A 25,435-nucleotide genomic window follows, 5' to 3' on the forward strand; every position below is an offset into this window, starting at 1 on the left:
TTGTGTTGTCTGTTCCAAGGCTTGTTGTCAGACAGCATGGTATGAAACATAACCTGGTAGTGCTGGTGTGCATAAGCGAGCCTGAACCAGGCATCTGTCAGTGCACAGATATCCCTATCCTCCATACTGAGGAGAGTCCTGAGTGGCCGCAATATGAGGTTAACATAACTGTTGCTGAGCAGCATTACCCTTAGTGTCATTTAACCTGTAATGTCTATGGAGGTGGGTTTGTCTTCTGAGTCCTGCTTAAAAAAGGCACTATGGTGGTAGCAAGAGCCTTAGCCAACATTCCAAAGTCCAAGGGTGACAGGTACAAGCTGTCCATAGTAAAGCTACGTGGCATGTTGAGCATGTCACCATAGGCTGACAGACACTGTATCCCCTATGAATTAAACAAATTAGTTAGGCAACTGTTAAATGTGATATGTGTGTCCATATACTGTGACATCATAATTGTTGGGTGTAAGATGCTAGATAAGGTCAGGGTCATACTGGCCTGGGCTACATGATCAGAGTGTTCCTCCATGTATCATGTCATGTGGTCCAGGGAGTAACGTCTGAGGTTATACACACCAGCATGGACAATGATGGTGCCAGTCTTGTACTTGCTTTGGAGTGACCTGACTGCCTGTGTTATGCGGCAGATCCTGGCACCCAACAGACAGCCCAAAGTGACTATTCCCTTGTTACGGCTGGTGAGGGGTACGTCAGTGTGTCTGACAATAAGTGTTGCCTATTACAACTGTATTAGATGTGTTGTTTAGCCTGAAGGGCAGTGACTGTGTGGCACACTGACATTGTGAACTATGTGATATGTGGGTATTGTAGTGGGGTAGCAGGTGTGTGTGTATCTGCTTTGGAGGTCTCTGCTGCTTAGGTAGAGTACATTTACAGCATCTGAGTATGTCTATGTGTGATAATGTGGACTGAGTGCTGTTGCTAGAGGATATGTGAGACTGATATGTGGTGTGTGTGGTTACCTTCACCACCTGATAGACTGTGCCATTGATGGGTTGAGAGAGTTCAGCACCCTGTATGTCTATATAGGTGCATCTCACACATATATCTGAGTTTGTCGGGAGGAGGAGAGGGTTGTCTGTGTACATGAGGCAGATGTGACATTGTGTCAATATCACAATATCCACCAGCTGGACTGGAGAGTACACACGAAACCGACCCCTGGACATGCCAGGATATTATCATGACATACTCTGTAACCTGATCACAAAGGATCAGTAGGATGTTAATTATGTAAAAGAGTATAACAGGGATTAGTGCTCATGTTCGTTGGTGTTTTGTAAAGAGTAGCTGAGAAGGAGTCCAGACTGAATCATGACACCTCCTTCAGCTATGTCATAAATAGCAATGTACACCCATATATGTCCTGAGTTAGGGCCAACTGTACCTGAGTGACAATGCCGACATCATGACAGACAGGCCCATATGTACATACCCACCTCCCACTGACAGTAGTCCATATCATCATACCAGAAGATATCACATGTAGAATGGATGAGCAGCTACCCCCACTGCCAAAAGCATGGCAGCAAGCGGAATACATTGATTCCCAATATGTGTCATGCACAAACTACAGAACAAACAGATCATGCACCTGAACAGTCAGCTGAGCCTCACCCACTACACAGGATGTGGAACCATTGAATGTGTCACAGCTACATATGGCACTCCCCACAAGTGTTGGTGCACAACACACCATGGGAAGTCAAGTGCAGTACGCCTATGAAGCCTGATCTGCAAGGTCATGGAGTCCATCATGGCTGCAGTCATAAACAGAGCTATTGGAAGCTGACATACACACAACCCTACCTACTGTGGTATGTTCATGTGCGGATCATGGTTCCCAAACATGCTAGACTGTTTGCAAGGCAGCCACCCAAGACATACATCAATGAACACATCTACACATGTGTCACATAGACTTTGAATAGCCCTTTATCAACATCCCAGACACATGTAATATCCACAAAACCAACAAGCTGTGCATAAATATGTGTTGACAATATGACGAAATGTCAGTGTGTCCACAGATAGATCACACAAGCTAAGGATTCTGAGGTCTTGTTCAAGCTGTTGACACCTGCTGACCCACATGGACCATTCCTGGAATGGCATAAAATAAAGTGTACACACATCACCATGTCCAGTCTGATGATGTCACTATCCTACAAATACAAGTGAAACAGCTTACGCCTCTTGCTATGTAGTCTTGGGAACCCAGTGCAAACTTCTTCAATAGTTGAAACCAAGGTACTAACAAACGGTCTGTGCCCCGGTGTTTGCCAATCTGGTCATGTTAGATTGGGAGGAGTCGACTATCTTTCAAAGTAAATATTATAAAAACATCAAATATTACTCACGCTTTCTGGACGATATTTATATCTTATGGGAAGGTAGTGAGGAATACCTACATCAATTTTTAAATTACATCAGTTCTAGCAGTGAATTTCTTAAATTTACATTTTCACATAATCAGACAGGTTTGGCATATTTAGATACATTTATTTTTAAAGACAACAACCAATTCTCATCTAGGATATATAGGAAGTCAATCTTTTCCAATAGTTATCTTGAATTTGCAAGCAACCATCCAAGAAGCTTGATGAGAAATATATACAAAGGTCAATTAGTACGAGCAATAAGAATGACATCCTCTCACACTTACATGCTGGAAGAAGTGGATTTTATAACTACGTTATTTAAAGATAGAGGATATGATATTAATATGATGGAGAAAGTGAAGAGACAAGTAGTGAAGGGGTGAGGGACGAAATACACCCCTTTATTAGGTTTAGCCCATAGAAACCCTTATGATTGCAATTTGAAGAATAATTCTTACCCTAAGTGTAATAATTTAAGTAGAGCCTGTATTCTTGAACATGGGCCACACACTTTTAAGGTGAAAGAAATAATATGCAACAATTGGAATATTATTCAAGCGGATGCATATGTCTCCAACATAATAGGGAATTGACCGGGTTTTGTTAACAAAATGGGCCCTAAGAATATATGATGTGCCCACACACACATACAAATGTGGGAACTGTAATTATTGTTATTTGATTAATAATAAGGAGGCAGTAAAATTGAATAATGTGACTAGGTCAAATATTAAATTTCAACAAGGAAATTGTAGAACAAAATATGTGGTCTATATTGCCCTTTGTGTCTTAAGCCCAGCTTTCTATATCGGAAAGACTGAAAGGCATTTTAATAAGCGGATTTATGACCACATGTATTGTATCCAAAAGTGTGATGAAAGGAATGCCTTGTATAGACATATAAACCAGTTTGGAAAAGATCATTGGTTTACATTTGGTATAATAGACATCATTAAGTCGGACCCTAGGGGGGCGACTGTAAAGGATATTTATCATATCGTGAAATGTGGTGGCAACTATACACGGATGCCTCCACATTACCTGGTTTGAATGATAATATTTCTATAAAATCTTTATTAAGGTAAAAACAATGTTAATTACACTTGAGAGATTGCAATATTCACTACATGAATGAAATGCCTAGCAACATATCATTTGCATACTTAAACAAAGTAAATATAATTTTATAAGAATATGCTTTCCAAAAAGTTGGTCAAACTTATTCAATGTTATGATACAATGATGTTTTTATTGTTAATAATTTTATAAGAGGATGAATTAATTTGGTGTATTTTAATGCGATTGCATTAGTGTCTTACTTGTTAGTAGTATGTTAAAAGACTTTAATGTTTTTGAGGTGGTATGTCTTTAAATTGGTATGCATTTTTTTTTTTGGCGCCAAATAAGTGATTTAAGCTTGGCTGAAACAAAGTAACATTTAGTTCTGAGGAAGCTTGTTATGTATACAGGTGAAAGCGCTTAACTAATTGTGCCATTTTTTAAAAATAAATTTGGATTATCTTTTCACGAGTGCTACTTTTATTTGTCAGTACCTTGGTTTTACTACTGAAAAAGTTTTTACGAGTGTTACTATCATTTGTTAGTACCTTGGTTTCAACTATTGAAGAATTTTGCACCAGGTTCCCAAGACTACATAGCAAGAGGCATAAGCTGTTTCACTTTCATTTGGTTACACAGTTGCTGCGAATGCTTTATTTGGTTTTTATCCTACAAATACAGCAGGAGAAGGGAAACCACCAAGTAAAGCAAATAGCGCAGTGTTTTTATGCATCACTCTCTAGTATCATAACATAGCTAGGTAGGGGTTTGAATCCTGCCAACAGTGTGTGTGGTGGGGATGTGTGTATGTGAGCAATTGTCTTTGAAAGGAGTGCCCTTTTTGGAGACTGGGAAAACTCACTAAAATAGGTACATTCCTCTTTGGAAAGTCTGATGATGTCACCATCCTACAAATACAGCAGGAGAAGAAAACCCAGCCAGTAAAGCAAATAGTGCGCCATGTTAATGCGTCTCTTTCTAATATCATAACATCGTTAGGTAGAGGTTTGAATCCTGCAAAGCGTGTGTGTGTGTGTGTGTGTGTGGGGGGGCAGGGTGTATGTGTACAGTTTCTTTTGAGAGGTGTCCCCTTTTTGGAGACTGGGAAAACTCACTAAGAGAGGTGCATTCCTCTTTGGAAAGTCTGATGATGTCACCATCCTACAAATACAGCAGGAGAAAGAATAACAGACAATAAAGCAAATAGCACGGTGTGTTAATGCGTCTCCCTGTAATATCATGACATAGTTAGGAAGGGGTTTGAATCCTGCAAACAGTTAGTGTGTGTGGGGAGGGTGTGTGTAATTGTCTTTGAAAGGAATGCCCTTTTTGGAGACTGGGAAAACACACTAAAATAGATACATTCCTCTTTGGAAAGACTGATGATGTCATCATCCTACAAATACAGCCGGAGAAAAAAACACACCCAGTAAAGCAGATAGCGCACCGTGTTAATGCATCGCTCTCTAATATAATAACATAGCTAGGTAGGGGTTTGAATCTTGCAAATACTGATTGTGTGTGTGTGTCACTGTTAGTCAATGCGGTGTGGGTTTTGCTTTTACTATGGTATGACATAGTATGATTACAACAGTAAGTGCATTGCACACATCAGGTATCTGCGTGGCAGATATATATGTGTACATGTCCCCTCAATCAGTAGATAGGTGTGAAGCCTGCATACTACATGAATACATTTGTTTCCATTGACAGGTTGAGCCACTGCTTCTCAGATCGTAGGTCACATATGTATGTATGTGACAAGGCTGTCCACTGTCGTGTTCTGTGGCCAAGGTCATCTGTGGCACACACACCCATGACAGTTACTTAAGAGTAGTGTGAGTGAGGGTATATGCCTGGGGTATATGTCAGACATGGTCATACACAACAAAGACTGCCAAGAATGGACAGTCTTCAAAGGTGTATGACTGCCTTGTGGATATGCATTCAGGCCTCTAATGTCTTATGTGATACACCTTGGGACTTCACAATACCTATGGATATGTGGATACCAAGGGACACATGACATAACATGAGGCTGTATGTACACATTGGTACCCAACATACATGTTGAGGACTACCACCTGTGTGGTACTGATGGGAAAGTATGTATAGTACATGAGGATGACTATGCCATAGTGAGCTTACTGCTATACAGCATGTATCAGACAACAGGTATCTGTCTATATGATACCTTTGTGTAGGATATGCGTCCCATCCAGGGAATGCATTGTAGGCCAATCCATGCATTTCCAGTTTTGGATGGACATATCCCTAGTGTGTCTGCATGTACCTAAGGGGGCTATGTGCCAAACAGGTGTGGTCACAGGAATGGGTGGTGGTCATTACCACTGGTTAGTGTTATAGTGTAGCACCGGAAGGATCTAATTGTTACTGGGTTCCCTACTACTGTGTGTCATTTGACAGGACATCATCGAATGATTGCTTATAGTCATGCTGTTGAGGTTGTGTATACTACCAGACCGCAAATCATTGACAGATATTAATGGTATCACCCACAGCATAGTGTCAACCCATGTCATACACACGTCTACCCATGTTAGTACATAACTGTAGTAGAATGCATACTGGCCATTGAAAGATACTATGAGATGTTAACAATGTGTATGACAGGGTATGCCACACGTCCCATGTGTCCACTATGCACGTACATGCAGACAGTGCGCACCCACCATGTTTACAGATGTACACTTGCTAATCTGTACTGCACACACCACACACATACTGTCCACTCACTAACACATGCTGGCAGCACATTACACTTCAGCCAAGTGGCACATGGGTGGACAATACATACACAGACCTAACAGTGGTGTAAACAATGCTACATTGACAATCAGAGCTTTGATTCATAATGTCTGCTCAGATATACCTACAAGAATGTCGTTACACTTCCTTGTTGACAACTTGCTATTATTGCTACACTGCTATAGTGTCACCCTGTGCATCAGCACCATGTTAGCCTGTCCCGCTGTCAATGATGCAGATGACAGGAGGTGACACAGGTATCATCATATGCACAGGGTGTTATGTTGTTTGCCAGAGCCTGACATTGACCCATCCAATCGACATGTTTGTGTGTGTGTGTGTGTGTGTGTGTGTGTGTGTGTGTGTGTGTGTGTGTGTGTGTGTGTGTGTGAGGGACAACAGTACAGCATGGGCCAATGTTGATGTAATGTGTGTGTGTGTGTGTGTGTGAGCCCTAGTTGTTTGGTTAATGTGTGTGTGTCTGCATGCACACAGCTCCACCATGTGGCTGCCATATATGGTAGTTTGTGGGACAGCCACAGACTGTACCTGCTAGGCTGTACAGATCACTGTCTCCAGCCACAGACACAGTACCTGTGCCTGGCAGGGGTGCTATGGACAGTATCAGGTAGCAACCCTGACTGGGTACTGTCATCAGAGGTAGAGGTATGATGACTGGACCCATGTCCCTGCTGGGACTGGCCAGAGCCACGTGCACGTGGTCTACTGGGATGGTCAATGGACAGGCCAGCCCAGCCCCAGCATTGCTGGGGCTGGTACTGCCACTATGGGAGTGGCTGTGAACTGTGGGCCGTCCACAACTACTGCCAGCTGTCGATGTCGCAACCGTCCTGCATGGTCCTGACTCATGGAAGACATGTTGTGGAGGGCATCTAATGTCTCCCCCCAACGTCTATCAATGACCTCGGTGTAAGTCCGGATGGCACCGGCAAGATCACGGATGCTGTCATTGACAGTGATGTTATGTGCCCTCTGCGCCCTAAGTCCCTGCCTGGTGTACCGTTCCATACGTGCCTGAGCCTGCATTACATCCCGGAACATACTGGTCATCGTAAGACCTGTGAGGGCATGCCTGCCAGGGGCAATACGACCAGTGGTGCTCCCCCGAGAACCCCTGGACCTCCGCCTATGTGCTACCATTCCAGGTCTATGGCTATGGCTGCTGTGAGGGGATGCAAGTGCCATGGTTAACACACTCTCCTTGTCAATGCCAACTGTATGCTGTCCCTCGCCTATGGCCATTGGTGGTGAGGGATGTATTGACAGTATGAGTGTGTGCATAGATGGGGTTGAACGCTGTGTACTGTCGATTGGCGGACCAATGACAGACCCTGTCAAATCTTCCGGTGCCAATATATATGTGTCATCATCACCACTATTCGTGGCAGTGGCTTCAGGTTGCCTGCTGCTTTCACCAAACCCTAACTCAGCACCTGTGAGAGGAAGACAGGAAACACACGTTACAGTCTTTACATGCACACATGCACACATGCACACATGAACACATGCACACATGCACACATGCACACAAGCACACATGCACACATGAACACATGTACACATGGACACATGCACACATGCACACATGAACACTAATGCACACCTCACTGCAGCACATACACACACATACCAGCAATCCAAAACATACTCTATAGTGGGTGAAGGTGGGTGTCAGTATCACAAGGTAGACAGTCACCACACACGTGTCAGCATGCAGAATATGTGTTGCACAAGACCATGCAGTGCAAGTGTAAATGCCCCTATTAAATGGCAGTATACATGGCTTTTATGCAACTGTGTAGGTGTTCAATGATTGGCTACACCCTGGAACACAATGTGTACATGGACACAACATCGCTGTGCAGGTATTATCAGCTCTGCAATGCTCTGTGCACCATCACTTACAAGTATACATGCCATGGCTGCATGTGTTATCTGTGTGACACATAGATATCCATATCTGAGTGCAGTGTCTGTGTCCATAGCAGATAATAGTGGGCAGGGGTGTAGCACATGCATGCTATGTACACAAACGGGATGTGCGGTGCATGTTGATGTGAAGGAATCCCAATGCTCGACATGGCCAGTGTACAGTGGTTATGGTGAGTGTGGGACATATTGCAGATATGTGTGTGCCAGACATGGCATGGCATGCTACACGACTGCAACATTAAACACCACACATACCCAATGTGTGTCAAATGACCTATACACTCACTAGCATTCCAGGACATATATGTGACACTTTGTGTGGATGGTGACTGCTGTGCATATTGTGTATACTGGCATATGTAAGCACACTGCATATTGTGTATAGGTGCATATGTTTGCACACACACAACACTGAGGTGCAAAGCAATGACTGCTATGAGTAGTACTGTGGCCACTGTAACTGGATGGGGTGTAGTACCCTGTGCTATCATCAACATGCATCTTGTGGTCACTCACAGCTACTAATGTGTGCAAGACCACCACCTAGTGTGCTATACCTGAACTGCAGTGCTGTGGCTATGTTCACAATTACACAGCCACCTTGTACATGGGTGTGTGAGGTGCCCAATAGGGAGCATTGCCTAACATGACTGTGTTATGTGTTGCAGAGTGTTGCACAGCCCCATGATAGGCCTCTACCCCTGAGGTACATCATGTGTGTGTGCATGACATGTGGGATACTGAAGTGTGACCTTACAGCGGGTGTGTGTTAATGCCAAATGTAGCATGTTTTCGTATACTGCGTATGATAAACGTGTTCTGTTGTGTACAGCTGTAGCAACTATGCATATCCAATGTGCAGTACAGTGTTGCCACAATTGTGTCTGCTGCACTGTGCATTGCATGTGATTGAGGCAGCTACTGACTTTACTGAGATGATTGATGTCTCACAGCAAACATGCACAGCATGCATTATGTGTTGGTGTGTTACGTGTACATGGCCTACACCTCCCCTATGACATGCACATTTCATTACCAATATTAAAGTGTTAACACACTCACCAGCATGTATTGTCTGCCCTGCTGTCACACCAGAGGGACCTAGAAGAATATGACACAGTTTGTCAGTGGCCACAACTGTGGCATCGCTACTGTGAGTGCGCTAAACGACAGTGGAACAACAGTCACTGGTGTACGGATACTATTCCAAACATCAGTATTGCACACGTTAGGCAGCACAACTGCTAAACACACAGTACACATCTCACATATGCATATTCTAACAATACAGGTAACGGTAGTCTACAGCTAAGGTGTATTACCTGCATGCTCCATGTCATCCTGCTGGGTGTCTCCGGCCTCCATGATGACACATGTGTGATGCTGTTGCTGTTGTAGGCCAGGAGCCACTGCGCTTAGGAGCAGCTCCTCCACTCTGGTGAGGGGGGGATGTATGGCTGCCCCACCACCTGTGGCAAGCTGTTGCCTATGGATATCAGACGCACGCTGCCAGACATATCTAATTAAATCACTGCAGTGATGGCGCATCTGCTCATATGTCCGGTTATGCATGCCTATGTCATTTACCCGGCGAACAAGGTCTTGCAACAGTGCAGTACGGTCATGCTGGTGCTGACTGGCCCTGGAAAAAAGCAGGTTATAGTGCTGCACCAGACTGTTCAGAATTTCCTGCTCCTCTGCAGCTGAATACGATGGATTACATTGATGAGCCATAACCCTGGAAGACAATTAAACAATATGTGTGAGTATGTCATGTGGCACAATTAACATTATGAAGTACAGATATCACTTAACTGCCATATATAGCATATATCTGTCTATCAGAGGATATACACATTCAATACCACATACCAGTGCTCAGCCCACAACTAGCTGACAGTGCCTGCAACACTCCATATAACACACCAGTATACACCAGTAGTCGGCACACTGTTTGGGATACAATGCACAACCTCATCCCGGGGGTATATATCAAGCTAATGCATGAAGAAATATGTCATCCAATGCAATGAATGTCATGTACATTTACAGTATTACCAGTAAACCACCCTAGTCTTTGATGCCATACCCCTACCTAACATATGTGCACGGTTGTTAATATAGCTGGCATACTGCTGTAACAGAGTATACATGTTGCTAGGTACACACACATACCCTGTAACACACATGTCATTGCAGGCATGGTACAGGCATCATTAAACACACATCAGACATACATACAACACACAGATGTATGCCAACACAGATGAGCATTACCTGTGTATCTTATAGTACTGTGTGCCCCTACTTACAGATACCTATGCCTGTGGTATGTAATCTGTGCAGACTACAGGAAACACACAATACAGTGTTACTAGGGACTGTGAACATACACCATACTGTGCTGTTAGGCCTACAGCTTCAGGTAGTACAACAGTTCATATGTGAGCTGGAGTCACCAGCTGTACCACTTACTGAGCATACATGTATTGCTTCAGCCTACATTGGGACACCACAGTCGTACACAAGGAACTACGTCACAACATATGCCATCCTACTATGTCTGCATCCCAATAACTGACACATCTTTCTCTGGCCTCACACCTAGGACACAAACTACCATGACAGACACAACCTCACACTAAGCTATCACACCTTTACAAACCTTGCACACAGTCAATGTCACACTCATTCTGCCTCACATAGCAGGTATTGCACTGAGTATATGTGTGTGTGCATTGTGTCATAGGTAGGTAATACGCTATTGGCCTAGGGCCTAGACCAGTCTAGCCATATTCTACTCTGGCCTTTGACACACATGTAATGTGATTTCACTTGCTCATGTCAACCGGATACACAGAGGTGACTCCCAGGGCATATTACCTATCTCCAAAACAATCATCGGGGTATGTATGACATCTGCTAATGAGGAGCCTTGTTTGTTCATGCTGGGTAGTTTAGTTTAGAGCATGGCATATTTGTGGATAGGAACCTGTACCTCCAGCATGTGCTGTTTAGTGAGATGACAAGGATTAGGGCCCTAGGTCATGTAGCCCGGAGGGATTGTGAGGTGTTGTCATGGTGGTTGGCTGACTGCTATGGGTGTGGCATACCTCTGTATGTCCGGCAGTGGTAACCTCTGGGTGAGAGGTATGCAACGCACTCTAGCTGTGGTTTGTGAGTCAGTCTGTATAGGGCATGTGTTTGAGGGCAGTATTACTCTTTGTTAGGTATGTCTGTGGCCTTTCCACTTGCTGTAGTTGTCATGTGAGGTACATACCACATGGGGCATTGTGATGAGTAAAGGGGAACACTGACCTATATTTCCCTAGATGAAACACCTTTTGTGATGACACGTACCACGTAGACAGATTGCATTACTACTGTGGCACTGTGATTATCAAAGGAGAGCCTACTGTCCACCTGTGTCCCGTGTACCCTTCTGACACCATCAGTGTTAGGCAGGCTACCACCTATGTGGCAGTTACTGCGTAAGGTGTTTTGGAATGGAGTAAGGCACTGCAGTATCAACACTGTAGTTCAGTCCATGCCTTGGACAACAGGCACCTGTTGCAGTGCATATGACCCCGTTTCTCCCTCACTCTCTCATATATATATATATATATATATATATATAAATATATATATATATATACACATACATACATACATACATACATATATACATATCTATCCATATCTATCCGTATCTATCCATATCTATCCATATCTATCCATATCTATACACATCTATACATATCTATACATATCTATACATATCCGTACACATCCATACATATCCATACATATCCATACTTATCTATATATATCTATATATATCTACATATATCCATATATAGCCATATATATCTATATATATATATCCATATATATCCATATATATCTATATTTATCCATATATATATATCCATATATATCTAAATATATCCATATATATATCTATATATCTATACACACACACACATAAATATATATATATATATATATATATATATATATATATATATATATATATATATATATATATATATATATATATATATATATATGTGTATATACACATACATGTAAACATCCATTGCTGTAAATATAGCTGCACATATATGCCACATACTGCCCACCTTTAATGGTGGGGATGTCAATTATGCAACAGTTGTGAGACATATGGTTATGTAATACTATTGCACAATGTTGTGCAGAATGCATTCTGCTGTCCTCAGGCCGTATAGCTGTTGCAGGCCTCACTGTCTGTAGCTCAGTCCCACAGCGTTTAACACCACATGACGTATACCGGCACTGCTTGCTTTCCGCAATGCCACACACTACAACCTACATACATATGTTCACATAGCAGCCTTCAACAACATACTTATGTCCAGCCTTTACTAACAGTTGCAGTGTGTCCCTTGCCCTATGCAAATGTGCATGTGCATACAGATACGGACTGCTGCCACATATGGATGATTCACAGTATGTAGAGTACCCTTCAGACACATCTTTCAGATGTCAGCAAATACATATCTGTTACATACCTTACCTTTATATTCCTCACCTCCCTCTGTTGTAGGTGTTGTTTTTTTATTTTTTATTTATAATTTTTTTTTTGGTTTTGTTTACTCTGTGTGTTGCTGTTTGTTTTCAGCGTCTGTCTCCTTCTGAATGTTTGTGTCTGTCTGTCTTTGTCTGTCTCTCTTGCTCATGCTCTCTCTCTCCTTTCCAGTTGTTGCAATGATATTATTGCATGTGTGGACAGCAGATACATGCTGCTTTTCTAGGTATCTGCACATGTGCATGTGATGGCCTCTGCACCAATTGGTGCCCACCATTTAGTAATTGCATGCAGCCTGCTGTGTGGTAATTGCAGTTCTCACTGTGATTTCAGGACACTGCTATAAAATGATAGGTTAGGTAGGCATAGCCCTTTCAGTTTTGCAAGGTGGGGGACCATGCTTGTTTGCTGTTGACACTGTTGTCTCAGTCAGAAGGTTGGTATATGTCTCATATCTGAAGCTGGGTTGTAGCCAGTGAAATGCATGTTGTACTGAAACCTGACTGTTGCTTCTTCCAGTACACTCTTCTTAGTGTGTAGGTTTACTCACACCTCCTAATGCTAACACTGGACACATGGGAGTATGTACTTTCTTTTTGAATTAGAGAATTAATTGGCATATAACAGTAGTTATTGCAATGTATTCCTATGGCTTTCCTATTTTCCCTTTACACTCACTCATTGTAATGCATGTTATATTTCTTTCAGCACTAAGTTATTGTATATCTGCTGTGGTGTAGTGGTACTTTATGCAGACTGGTGAATCCAAGGTCCTGGGTTTGAGACTGACAAGGTTTTTTATTTTGCTGCTGGGCAGTACAAGGACCTTGTCATACAGAGTGACTAAGGCACTTTTAAGCAGTTGTAAGTGGGTTTGCATGGGTTTGCACGATGCTTAGCTTAGCTTATTTTATTTTAGCTATACTAAGCTAAGCTGGCTTCATATCTTAACAATGCTAAGTTAAGTGCACACATGCGCACACTGGTGCAAACCTGCTTACTACTGTTTACAAGTGCTCACTCCAGCTAACCCCTGTGCTCATTTCTTTGTCAGAAAAGTAAATGGGGAGATAGGAATGTGGTGATAAAGGGTGCACAAAGAGGGGAAGACAGTAGGGAAACCAGCTCGGGATGTACAGGATTGGTGTGGAGAGGGTCCATAGCTGCCCATTTCTTTACCAGCAACAGCTGTGCATATGCAATACATTAGGAGGGATATTTGAAACCTCCCACCCCTGAGAGAGGGGTGAGGACAACTAAGTATGTTGTACTACTAATTATGAATATCAGGCACATGCATTGTTTGTGAACTGCTACACTGTCATTAGTACGTTACTCACTTCTGAACAGTTTGTGGTTTGTTTGTGTTGACATTAGCACAGTCTGCTCAGGACAACTGGACATATTTCACTACTGTTTATGCCTACCTACACCCTTGGTTGTGCCTGACTACATGGGTATATAGTACCTTAGGGTAGGGGTGCAGAAGTGCAGAGTGCATTATTTATTTTCGTGTGATGTTTATCTTACTAAACATGCAGAGTTGATGTGTACCTGTAAGTCTATAAAGGCTAGTAGTCTGTCTGAGTAGCTCCCACCTGTGGACATATCCAGATGGTAGACAGAGGTCAGCCTAGTATTCTTTGACTGTGCATCACAGCAGTCTTTTCAGCACCTGAACAATGTCATTGTCACAGGTGGTTGCTAGCAGTACATGGCTACATCCTTTGATATTTCTGTGCTGTACATCTACATAAGGGCATGCTTGTGGGATTCATTCTACAGATATTTGCAGATTGTGTAACAGCAGACAAGCTGATATGCCTGTGTGTTTCTGACTCTTCCAGGCCTCAGATACTCTCAGGTATATATTTGAACAGCCTCAGGGAAAGGTACATATAACTGGGATACACCTGTGATATATTTCAGACATTTTGCAGTTAAGACTTTGGGGGATTCAGAGCATATGTATTACTGCACCTTTTCTGATGTGCAAGCAGTGTCTACTCTCACTTATTGACATTTGTCATTAAGTGAGATTCCCCACCTTTCTGCCTACTGTTAGTACATTTCACAGGGAGTCAGAGGGGCACAGCTAACATTTGTTTACAAATCAGGGTCATCACTGTAGATCAGTCACTGTTGGGAGGTCTGGCCTGTGACCTATGCAAATATGCCAGTGTTTATCCTGCTCTGATACTGTGTGGGGTTTGTAAGGTGCTACTGTAGCATTATTCCCTACTAGCATGACTGATTCTCTTTTCACAGTCATGTCATGCAATTCCACAACACCTGCTGGTTAAGACCCACAAAACAAGATTTGTGTTATGCCATTCCTATTTTCCCTTTACATTCACTCATGGTAATGCATGATATATTGCTTTCAGCACTAAGGTATTGTATATCTGCTGTGGTGTAGTGGTACTTCATGCAGACTGGTGAGTCCAAGGTCCTGGATTCGAGACTGGCAAGGTTTTTTATTTTGCTGCTGAGCAGTACAAGGGCCTTGTCATACAGAGTGACTAAGGCACTTTTAAGCAGTTGTAAGCAGGTTTGCGTGGGTTTGCGCGACACTTAGCAATGCTTAGCTAAGCACACACAAGCTCACACTCGCGCACCTCACTAACTACGGCTTAAAAGTGCTTACTCCCGCTAACCCCCGCGCTAATTTCTTTTAAAGAAAAGAAAATGAGGAGATTGGAAAGTGGTGAAAAAGGGGGCCCGAAGAGGCAAAGACAGTAGGGAAACCAGCCCGGGATGTGCAGAATGGGTGTAGGGAAGGTCCATAGCTGCCCATTTCTTTACCAGCAACAGCTGTGCATATGTTTGAAATTTGGTGTGAAATTTGAAACCTTCCACCCCGATAGAGGGGTAAGGACAACAAAATATGCTGTACTGCCAATTAGAATTATCAGTTTACATGTCCAGCGGACATGTGTGCGAATTGGGCAGCTATGTATGGGGCGTAATTTTTTTGTGGGAACAGATTGCCTTTTTTTTTTAATTTTTTTTCTCAGGTGAGAGTGGAATGTGAGGTAGAGGAAGTAGGTATATTTGGGGAGGTAGGTTGGGGAGGTAAACAGACAAGACAAACAAGACGCATACAGGGGAGGAGTTTGACACATGGGGTGGGTGAACACAATTGATGGGGAAGGATGTTTGGAAATCGCAAGCCCATGAGCCCACAGATGGTAACAGTGGAACTGAGATCCCCACCCATGGGCAGTCACCACTGCACCTTCACAGCCCCGAGGGTGGCTGTGCTGAGGGCTGTGTAGGATGGGCAGGCTCACCCAAGAGACGCGCCACTCTCTCCTCGAGCTGGAGTAGGGGATCAGCGACTGAATGCTGGATCTCCCTATGCACCACAGCCCGGACCCTAGCAAGGGTGACAGGTGGCCCTCCTCCACCCACGCTTGCACGGGGGGGATGAGCCCCATCCACTGCAGCGCTTCCACCCAAAGATGGCACAGGACCAGTGGAGGAGGGAAGCCCGGGCTGGGCATCAGAGCTGCTGGTGCCAGGTGCACTCGCCAACTGAGGAGGGACAGGTGGGTCCGCTGGGACCAGCCTTCCCATACGTTCTGTGATTAGGTGTGTTTAATTACAACATAAACAACAGCATTCCAGATTAGTTGTAAGAGCATGCAGTAATATTTCCATTAACCCAACACACCAAGGTTCCAACAGTTGAACAGCAAGCGTAACACATGCATATATTGAACGGCAGTGGATATTCCAACAGCATGCAGGGATGTTTGGTAGCAACAGGCCACCATGAACGTGGTGTTTGAGCAGGGCACATGCATCAACATCAATGCAAATATTTATAAAACAATAGGACATATGTCCCAACAAATATTTAAGGTTACACATTCCCTTTGAGGTGTGTAATTGCATGGTTTATGCACATATGGTAGGTTGTAGAAAAAAACCTTGGTTAACATCTTATAATGAACTTTTAGTCTACACTACATTCCCAGTGACTGTAAGTGTATATCCCCTACCTGTATTATTACACTTGCCACCATACATTAGGTTGTGTCATGGGTTTGGCTAGTTCAATATATGCCTGACCTATATCTGACTGTCCAGGATGCAGATGTTACTGCTACATATTTCTTGTTTGCATTTATATTTCTTTATCTACACATCTGGGATGTTTTCACGTGACATTTTCACTTCGGTTTGTAGAGATCCCTGCATTTCTTGACACACACTCACATTTCTGGTGAATAATTACATGCTACACGTGTGCCAGGTTTACTTATTCATGCCAGCCAGTAACTGACTATTGTGGACTGTATATATGTTTCCCTGCTACTAGCACTTCCATCACCCACTTTATATGGGACTGCATAACTCTGGGTTGCCAGCACATTTTCAAACAGTACTGTTTGTATAATGCAAGGGTACAACTACATTTCAGACTCTGTGACACAGACACTCTGGGTTTTAGACCTTTATTAATGACATTGCACACTTTTCCACAGGCTCACTCCTTTATTTGTTTTAATGATGTTTATGGCAGACATGTTCAAGACATATTATACCTTTATTAATAGGTTAGAACAATCTGTTTTCAGGCTCACTCACTTATGTTATATGACAGTGCCTGCAGAGATATTATTCCAGACATATGTTACCTTTCTTAATGGGTTACTACACTCTTTTTCTGCCTTTCTGATATTTTTATCTGACAGTACATACAGAGAACTTATTCAGGCAATTATATGGCTGTTTTATTGGACTACAACACTTTCATTCATGCTCTCTCCCATATTTTATATAACAATACATGCAGAATAATCACTAACCTGCCTGGTGGCACAGCCTTAGCAGCCTATCGGCATATGCTTGCTGATTTGTAGCATGATCACCTGCAGCTGTAAAGTAAATGAAGGGATATTGAGACATACCTATCCATTATACATACTCCATTATCAATTCTTACATACTGCATTCCATGATTACATACTCAGTTGTGGGGCATTCTGCATCCCACAGGCCTCCTGTGTCCACTGGTTCAGGCGGTCCTGCTTTCATCTCTTCAGGTCTGCATGGTGGTGACGGACCTGCTCACTAGTCCAAGGAATGCCGGTGGCACTGATGAGGTCACGAGCTAACCAGTTCCAAGCCTCTGCCTTGTACTCCGTCCTTTGGAACTGGCCCTGCAGGAGTCTTGACTCATGATGGTGGACAAGGAGCCAAACCATGTATTTGGACTTCTCTATGCCCCAACGTTGCGCTCGGAAGCGTGAACCCTCTCCTGCACCTGCCATTCTGGCTGCAAATGTGAGCTACAATCAGTTATGGCGAGTATTCCCGCCTATGGAGCTTAAATATGCCGCATTTCCCACACTTTTTTGTGATTGGCTGTTTTGTAAAATTCTCGGCTGACTGCAGACCTGCTTAGTAATGGTTAAACTACCATTCGTAAGTTTATGAATGTTAATAGTGGCTGCTTCCCCTATGTTGTCATGGCTTAGTGGTTCTGTACTTTGATTATGATGCACAGGGTCCTGGGTTTGAAGCTGGTCATTCTTTTATTTTAATACTGTCTAGACAGGCTAGGGGGTGTGGCTCCGTTTAAGCAACTTAGCTCTACGTTGCTCCACGGTGCCATAAGGTGCCCTGGTTGGCGCTGCGTGCATGTCCGCGCAAACACATTGCGCTGGGTAAAGCGCTTTTAAACTTTGGGCAACTGTATTACACTGGGTAAAGCACTGTTAAACTATGGGCAACTCTGTTTAGCTGGGTAAAGCGCTATTAAACTATGGGCAACTCTGTTTAGCTGGGTAAAGTGTTATTAAACTATGGGCACCTTTATTTAGCTGGGTAAAGCGCTATTAAACTATGGGCACCTGTGTTTAGCTGTGTAAAGCGTTGCTTAACACCAGGCCATTATATATATGGGTCCTTTAAAAATATATATTTTGTTCACTGATACATTGGCCATGTCACTGCTTTTAATAAAATTTTAATCATATATGTCTGGTATTATTTCAAATACTGATTTAAAACATAAATAAGAAGGGAAGTGGTGGGATTCGAATCGTGAATACCTTCTCTTTGTGCATATGCTCTACCATTACGCTATTGCAATTTGGTGTGATTTGCATAAACATTCTTTCTTATGCTTTTCCATGTCAGAATTGCTAATTCTAGCTAAGCAATGGGCACACCCGCGCACACACGCGCAAATACGGGCAGCTATATTGTGGATTTAAAAAATATATATATAATTATTTACTTTATATAAGTGTGATGGGGTTTACAGTGTCAGGGAGTGTGGTGTTGGGTGCAAGTACATTTGAGCGGACTCGCTCTTGTGTTTTGACATTATGCTTTTTAAAACCTTGCAGGGGCGTGCACATTTAGACTGCTCGGCAGTCGGGCACACCCCTGCTTTCCTACTCAGTCCGTGTAAGAGTTACGGTTGAGTCAGGGTGCCCTCATGAATATTCATGGCACGCTGATGTCAAACTGTTCAACTGCAGCCTCCGAGTAAGACTTATTAAGTCTTACACGGAGGATTAGTGAATCCAGGGGATAATGTTTACCAGGTTTGTGTGGCTCTACATGCTGTGTAGAGCCACTTACTGAATACAGAACAGTGCACCATCTTGTGGTGTCACCCCCCCCACACACACACATGGTTTTAGAGGACTGTGTAGCTTTTATTTACTCTGCACCAAGAGACATTCCTTTTTAAATAATTTTATAAATCTCTTCCTAAATCAATTTGAAATTAAGATTGAATGAACATGCAATTGCTCTTCTAGCAAATGTAGAGTATTGCTTAATATGTGGTACCAGTCTAAGGTTACTACATTGCTCATTCTGGAATCTGCGCATTTTACCTGAAAGCACTAATACCTCATATGTGTGCTTCTAGCTGTGATCGTTTTTATATACAATATTTAATCTTGCTTTGTAATTATATAATTGTATAATAATTGGAGAGTTCCTCCCTAGGCCTCTGCTTAAAATGTCCCTACTTAGTCAGACATGCCAAGCTGCAGAATTTATATACGTGGACCACATAAGTATTCCAAAGACATGCATCTGGAGCATTTCTCCCCGGGCCTCCGCTGAAAACAGGATCTGTGGAACCTAGTCGGACATTCCCGGTCAACAAATGTTAAATAAAAAAAATAAATAATTTTATATTAAAACAGAAACTTCCTTAATAATGTTAAAACCACAGTTTCATGCATTTTAATTCTACAATGCTTATAAAATCACTTGTCAGTCAGACATATGCTGCTATATATTGCTTCTTCATTAAACAGTGCAGTAGACAGTACTTGCAAACATGACCATGTAAAGTATTCATTCTATGAAGGACCACACATCTTCTTTATCTGTATAAATTCTACTTTGCACAGAATAATTGTTCAGCACAATACCTCCTTTGTATCAGTTCTCGCAGAGAATGATGTTTGACCCTGTTGTGTGGGTTCCCTATTAAACTCTGCACCAAATGATGGAAACAAACACTGAGTATCAACATTACCACATGTTAATCAAAATCATGTATCTGAATTTTGTTCCCCATTGCACTCTGCACCACATGATATCTGTAAATAAGTAAAATAAAGTGAATATTACTTTTGCTGATGTTTGGATATAAATCCTCATTGTCAGGCATCACAGAATTGTGCTCAACAGTCAAAACATTGCTATTGAACATTGCGTTTGTATTAAATAGCACAACAAATGATATTTACAATCATGTAAAATAAACTGAAGTATGCCTCTTTCTCATATTTAGCCATAGCTTCACATTACTGGGTATTCCAGAACAGTGCATGTCAATCAAAAAAGTGCTGTATGTTGCCTCACCTTTAAACAGTGCACTGAAATGACATTTGCAGACATCAGACATTGCAGAATGGAATCTATTAGTTAAAACTATGTTGCTTTGTGCTGCTCCCCCATTAAACACTTACAAATATATAAAATAAAGTTAAATACTTATCTAATTTATAATTTGTCTACAACTTTTCAGTGTTGGCTTTGTGAACTAGTGCTAGTCAGGTAAAGTCTTAGAATACCCTTAGAGCAGTAGAGTTAAAATAGTCTTCAGATGCTAAGTTTATTGCAATTTGTATTAATTCGGATGTGCATTGCATGGCTCCCAGTTTGTACTTTACCATGCAATAAATAAGACTTTCCTGTGTAGCTTTCCAAAACAATTCAGTGAATGTGAAAGTCAAGGTTATGCTAAGTCATTTAACAAGTTGTTTTCCTGAAGTGGTAGAATTTCCAAGATGCCAACTGTACTAAGTTCACTGTGCTTCCTGAATTATTTGCTAACTTTAGGAACATTTTGTGTGGTAAATATAAAGAGTTAGAGCAACTCAAACAAAGGAAGGACAGAAGGGGTACAAGGAAGATAAAGGAGTTGAGATGACAAAGGAAGGTATAGTTGTGATAATGGTACATTACGTTTTGTGCAGCAGAATGTTATTTCACAAGTATATATAGTTATATTATTACCAGTTTAACCAGGAGTGGTGCAGGTGCAGAGCTGTTTATCTGTCAGGTGCTGTTTCAGTTGGCATTTAAAGTTTTTCAAGTTGCAGAGAGTTCTCAAATAGAGTCGACGGTATTCCAGCTATTAGAAGTGCAGTGTGAATATAGGGAGTATGCTGCATCATTAGGTTTAGTCTTGGAGAATAACAAGTTGTAATAGGAGTAACAAGATCTCTTAGTTACGTCAGTTTGAATGCTGGAATGAAATGTTGGGAATTTGTCCTGGTTGTACTGTAGTTTGAAGGTTGTAATTTATTCTGAGTGTAATAGAGAGCTATTTAGTTTAAGCCAGTTTAGTTGCTTTAGAGAGAGGAAGTGATGTTATCTATATTGTTGGTTGGTTGCAAATCTGGCTACTTTATTGTAGCATTGTTCTACTTTGGGTGACAGAGAAGAGTTCAGACTTGTTAGGATAGGACAGACATATAACAAGGTGGGTAGTAGAAAAGAAGTGGGTCTATTTTATCTAGCAGAGTCAGTAAAGTAGTGTTTTACTCCACAGGGGCAGCCTAGCTTTTGGTGTGTCTTCTTTATATCTTCCTGAAGCTGGAGCTCGAGTTTCAGGTGGTAATCTATAGTCACACCTAATAGCTTGATGTGGGATATCAGTTCTATATTGGCCTTGTTGAATGACTAAATATAAGGTAGTATTTTCGGAGGAGAGTTTTTTGGAGGGTGAATAATAGCAGTATATTTTTTTTCTTTTACATCCAGGAGAAGTTATGACTTGCCAAGCCAAGCTTCTGTGGAGCAGAAGGATTTCTGGGTGAATGTTTGGAGCGTGAGTTGTCATAGCAGCAGATATTATAATTAAGTCATCAGTGTATTAGCCTATGGCAGTTTCCTTGGCTGCTTTGCTTAGGTTGTTGATAAATAAGTTAAATGGTAGCAATCCTAGGATGGAGTCTTGTGGGACTTTAACAGATTTAAGAAGGGAAGAGGAGAAATCATCTTGCCTTCATTGCTTGGGACCTGTTAGTGAGTTAACTAAGAAATCAGTTAAGTGAAGAGGATGATAGTCCATAGGAAGAGACTTTAGTTAGGATAATGTGATGGCTGACTGTGTTGAACTCCTTGGATAGATTCAGAAATAGGGCTGAGGATAGAAGACCTGAATTTCCATTGTGATTTATTATATTTGTGAACCTTAGAATGGCAGTGGTTGCACTGTGATAGGGTCTTGAAACCATGCTGTGAGGGAGAGACGATGTTATGAGAAATAATAGATCTAGCAGGTTGAGAGTGAATAAATCTTTGCAATATTTTGGATAAGGGTGAGAGTTGATGAGCCATCTCTATGGAGTGGTATCCTATAGGATTTTTTTCCATTAGGTCATATTTTTCTTGGAAAGAGTAGAGTAAATGATAATATTCTCAATTAAAACATTCACAGAGGTATACCTTATGGCAGAGCTCCTGCTATTTCAGCAGCAGGGAACCAATGTAATGACCACAGGCTCTGAAAGGAAAGATAAAGAGAAAACTCTTCTAAACTGAAATATACGAAGGCAATAAAGTTAATACATAGGTAGCTAACTTATTCCAAGAGATGGAAGAAGGACCATGGTGAGGCAGAGCTAGAAAATATGAACTATTCTGAGAGTAGAGAGAAGGTAAAAAAGTGCATGAATGTAAGGTTAAAAGTAGGCTTAGCAGGAAGTATACTGACAGAGAAACAACAATAATACACTGCAAAGAGCTGTACTGTAGCAAAATATCAGAAAATAGCAGTACACTGATAAGTTCATTATAAAACCATTATGCAGGAAGCAGTCATTAAATTAACAAATATGTCACAAGAATGTTGTCTATACCAAAGCATCAATTACTGAAATTACATACATGCATGTTAAAGGGCACAGGCACAACATACATAAATAAAATCAGACACAAATGCAACACACTACTAGGGTTTTTTATTGTTCTACATATTCTTAGACCAAACAGAAATGTAATAACACATGACACATATCTGCCCTGGAAAGGAAATCAAACAAAGGAAGTTAGTTAATGGTATACTAGAACAACCCTTCATAATCAAATGTCAATTAAAGACAGATTAGGTTTATAATGTCATACCCATCCACCTTATATCTTACAAGGAAGGGCTTGCTTTTTAAGCTGTTAATAGCTCTCAATAACTACAAATTAGTTTTTTGGTATTGGTTAAAGACATTTTAGTAATGATTTGTCACATGAATATTGTCTGTGGACCTAGTCCTGTTGTTTTATTAGCTGAAGTCTGCTTTATTTACTCTGTGCTGATTCATTAGTTAGACCTGTATGTGTGTAATAATTTTATTAGTAATTTAGGAATATTCCCTGACATGCTAATTAATAATAGTGATTGTGACTTAGTTTATGTGGTCTCAGCCATGGGCAATTGGTGTATGGGGTAATAGCTTCAAAGCAACTGTTTTTACTGGCATGTGCTCACAGACTGATCTCAGTAATTCTGTGGGGTGTGTGATATAAGATGAGTTGAGGAATTTCTTCCTTTTGCTATCTCCTTTTTCCTGAGGCTGTGTTAAACATGAAGCATCTGGTTTGGATTACTTATTCACATTCTCTTCTGATAACCTCAATAACAGAATGCATACTATAATCGCCTCTTATTGTTATTTCTTTTCACATGCATACATTATTTTAATCATTTTATAGCAATAATCCAATACTGGGCATGGGTAATGTGGGATCTACCCATGGTTGGTGTGGTTTGATCACAAGAGTGTAAATAGAGTGATTAAACAAAGCCAGCTGTGGGTAAATCCTGCATTACTCACACACAGGAGTTGATTATTGCTGTTATACAATCTTCTTCTTCTTCTTTCGGCTGCTCCCGTTAGGGGTCGCCACAGCAGATCAACTGTTTCCATTTCTTCCTGTCCTCTGCATCTTGCTCTGTCACACAAACCACCTGCATGTCCTCTCTCACCACATCCATAAATCTTATCTTAGGCCTTCCTCTTTTCCTGTTACCTGGCAGCTTCATCGTTAGCATCTTTTTCCCAATATACTCTGCATCCCTCCTCAGCACATGTCCAAACCAACGTAATCTTGCCTCTCTGGCTTTGTCTCCAAACCTTTCGACATGGGCTGACCCTCTAATATACTTATTCCTAATCCTGTCCATCCTTGTCACACCTAGTGCAAATCTTAACATCTTCATCTCTGCCACGTCAAGCTCTGAGTCCTGTCTTTTTGTCAATGCCACTGTCTCCAACCCATATAACATAGCTGGTTTCACTATCCTCTTGTAGATCTTCCCTTTCACTCTTACTGGTACTCGTCTGTCACAAATCACTCCTGACACTCTTCTCCACCCACTCCATCCTGCCTGTACTCTCTTCTTCACCTCTTTTCCACACTCACCATTACTCCGTACTGTTGATGCCAAGTATTTAAACTCATCCACCTTTGCCACCTCTACTCCCTGCATCCTCACCATTCCTCTATCCTTCCTCTCATTCACACACATATAGTCTGTCTTAGTCCTGCTGACTTTCATTCCTCTTCTCTCTAGAGCATATCTCCACCTCTCCAGGGTCTCCTCCACTTGTTCCCTACTCTCACTACAGATCACAATGTCATCTGCAAACATCATAGTCCACGAGGACTCCTGTCTGATCTCGTCTGTCAACCTGTCCATCACCATTGCAAATAAGAAAGGGCTCAGCGCTGATCCTTGATGTAATCCCACCTCCATGTTAAACGCATCCGTCACTCCCACCGTAGACCTCACCGCTGTCACACTACCCTCGTACATATCCTGTACAACTCTTACATACTTCTCTGACACTCCCGACTTCCTCATACAATACAACAACTCCTCTCTAGGGACCCTGTTATATGCTTTCTCTAAATCCACAAAGACACAATGCAACTCCTTCTGACCTTCTCTGCACTTCTCCATCAACACCCTCAGAGCAAACATCGCATCTATAGTGCTCTTTCCTGGCATGAAACCATACTGCTGATCACTAATCACCACCTCCCTTCTTAACCTAGCTTCCACTACTCTTTCCCATAACTTCATGCTGTGACTGATTAGTTTAATCCCTCTGTAGTTACTACAGCTCTGCACATCGCCCTTATTCTTAAAAACTGGTACCACAACACTTTTTATCCATTCCTCAGGCATCCT

Source organism: Protopterus annectens, chromosome 5.part0, assembly GCF_019279795.1.
Source record: "Protopterus annectens isolate FY-2018-M chromosome 5.part0, PAN1.0, whole genome shotgun sequence".
Classification (NCBI taxonomy): Eukaryota; Metazoa; Chordata; order Ceratodontiformes; family Protopteridae; genus Protopterus; species Protopterus annectens.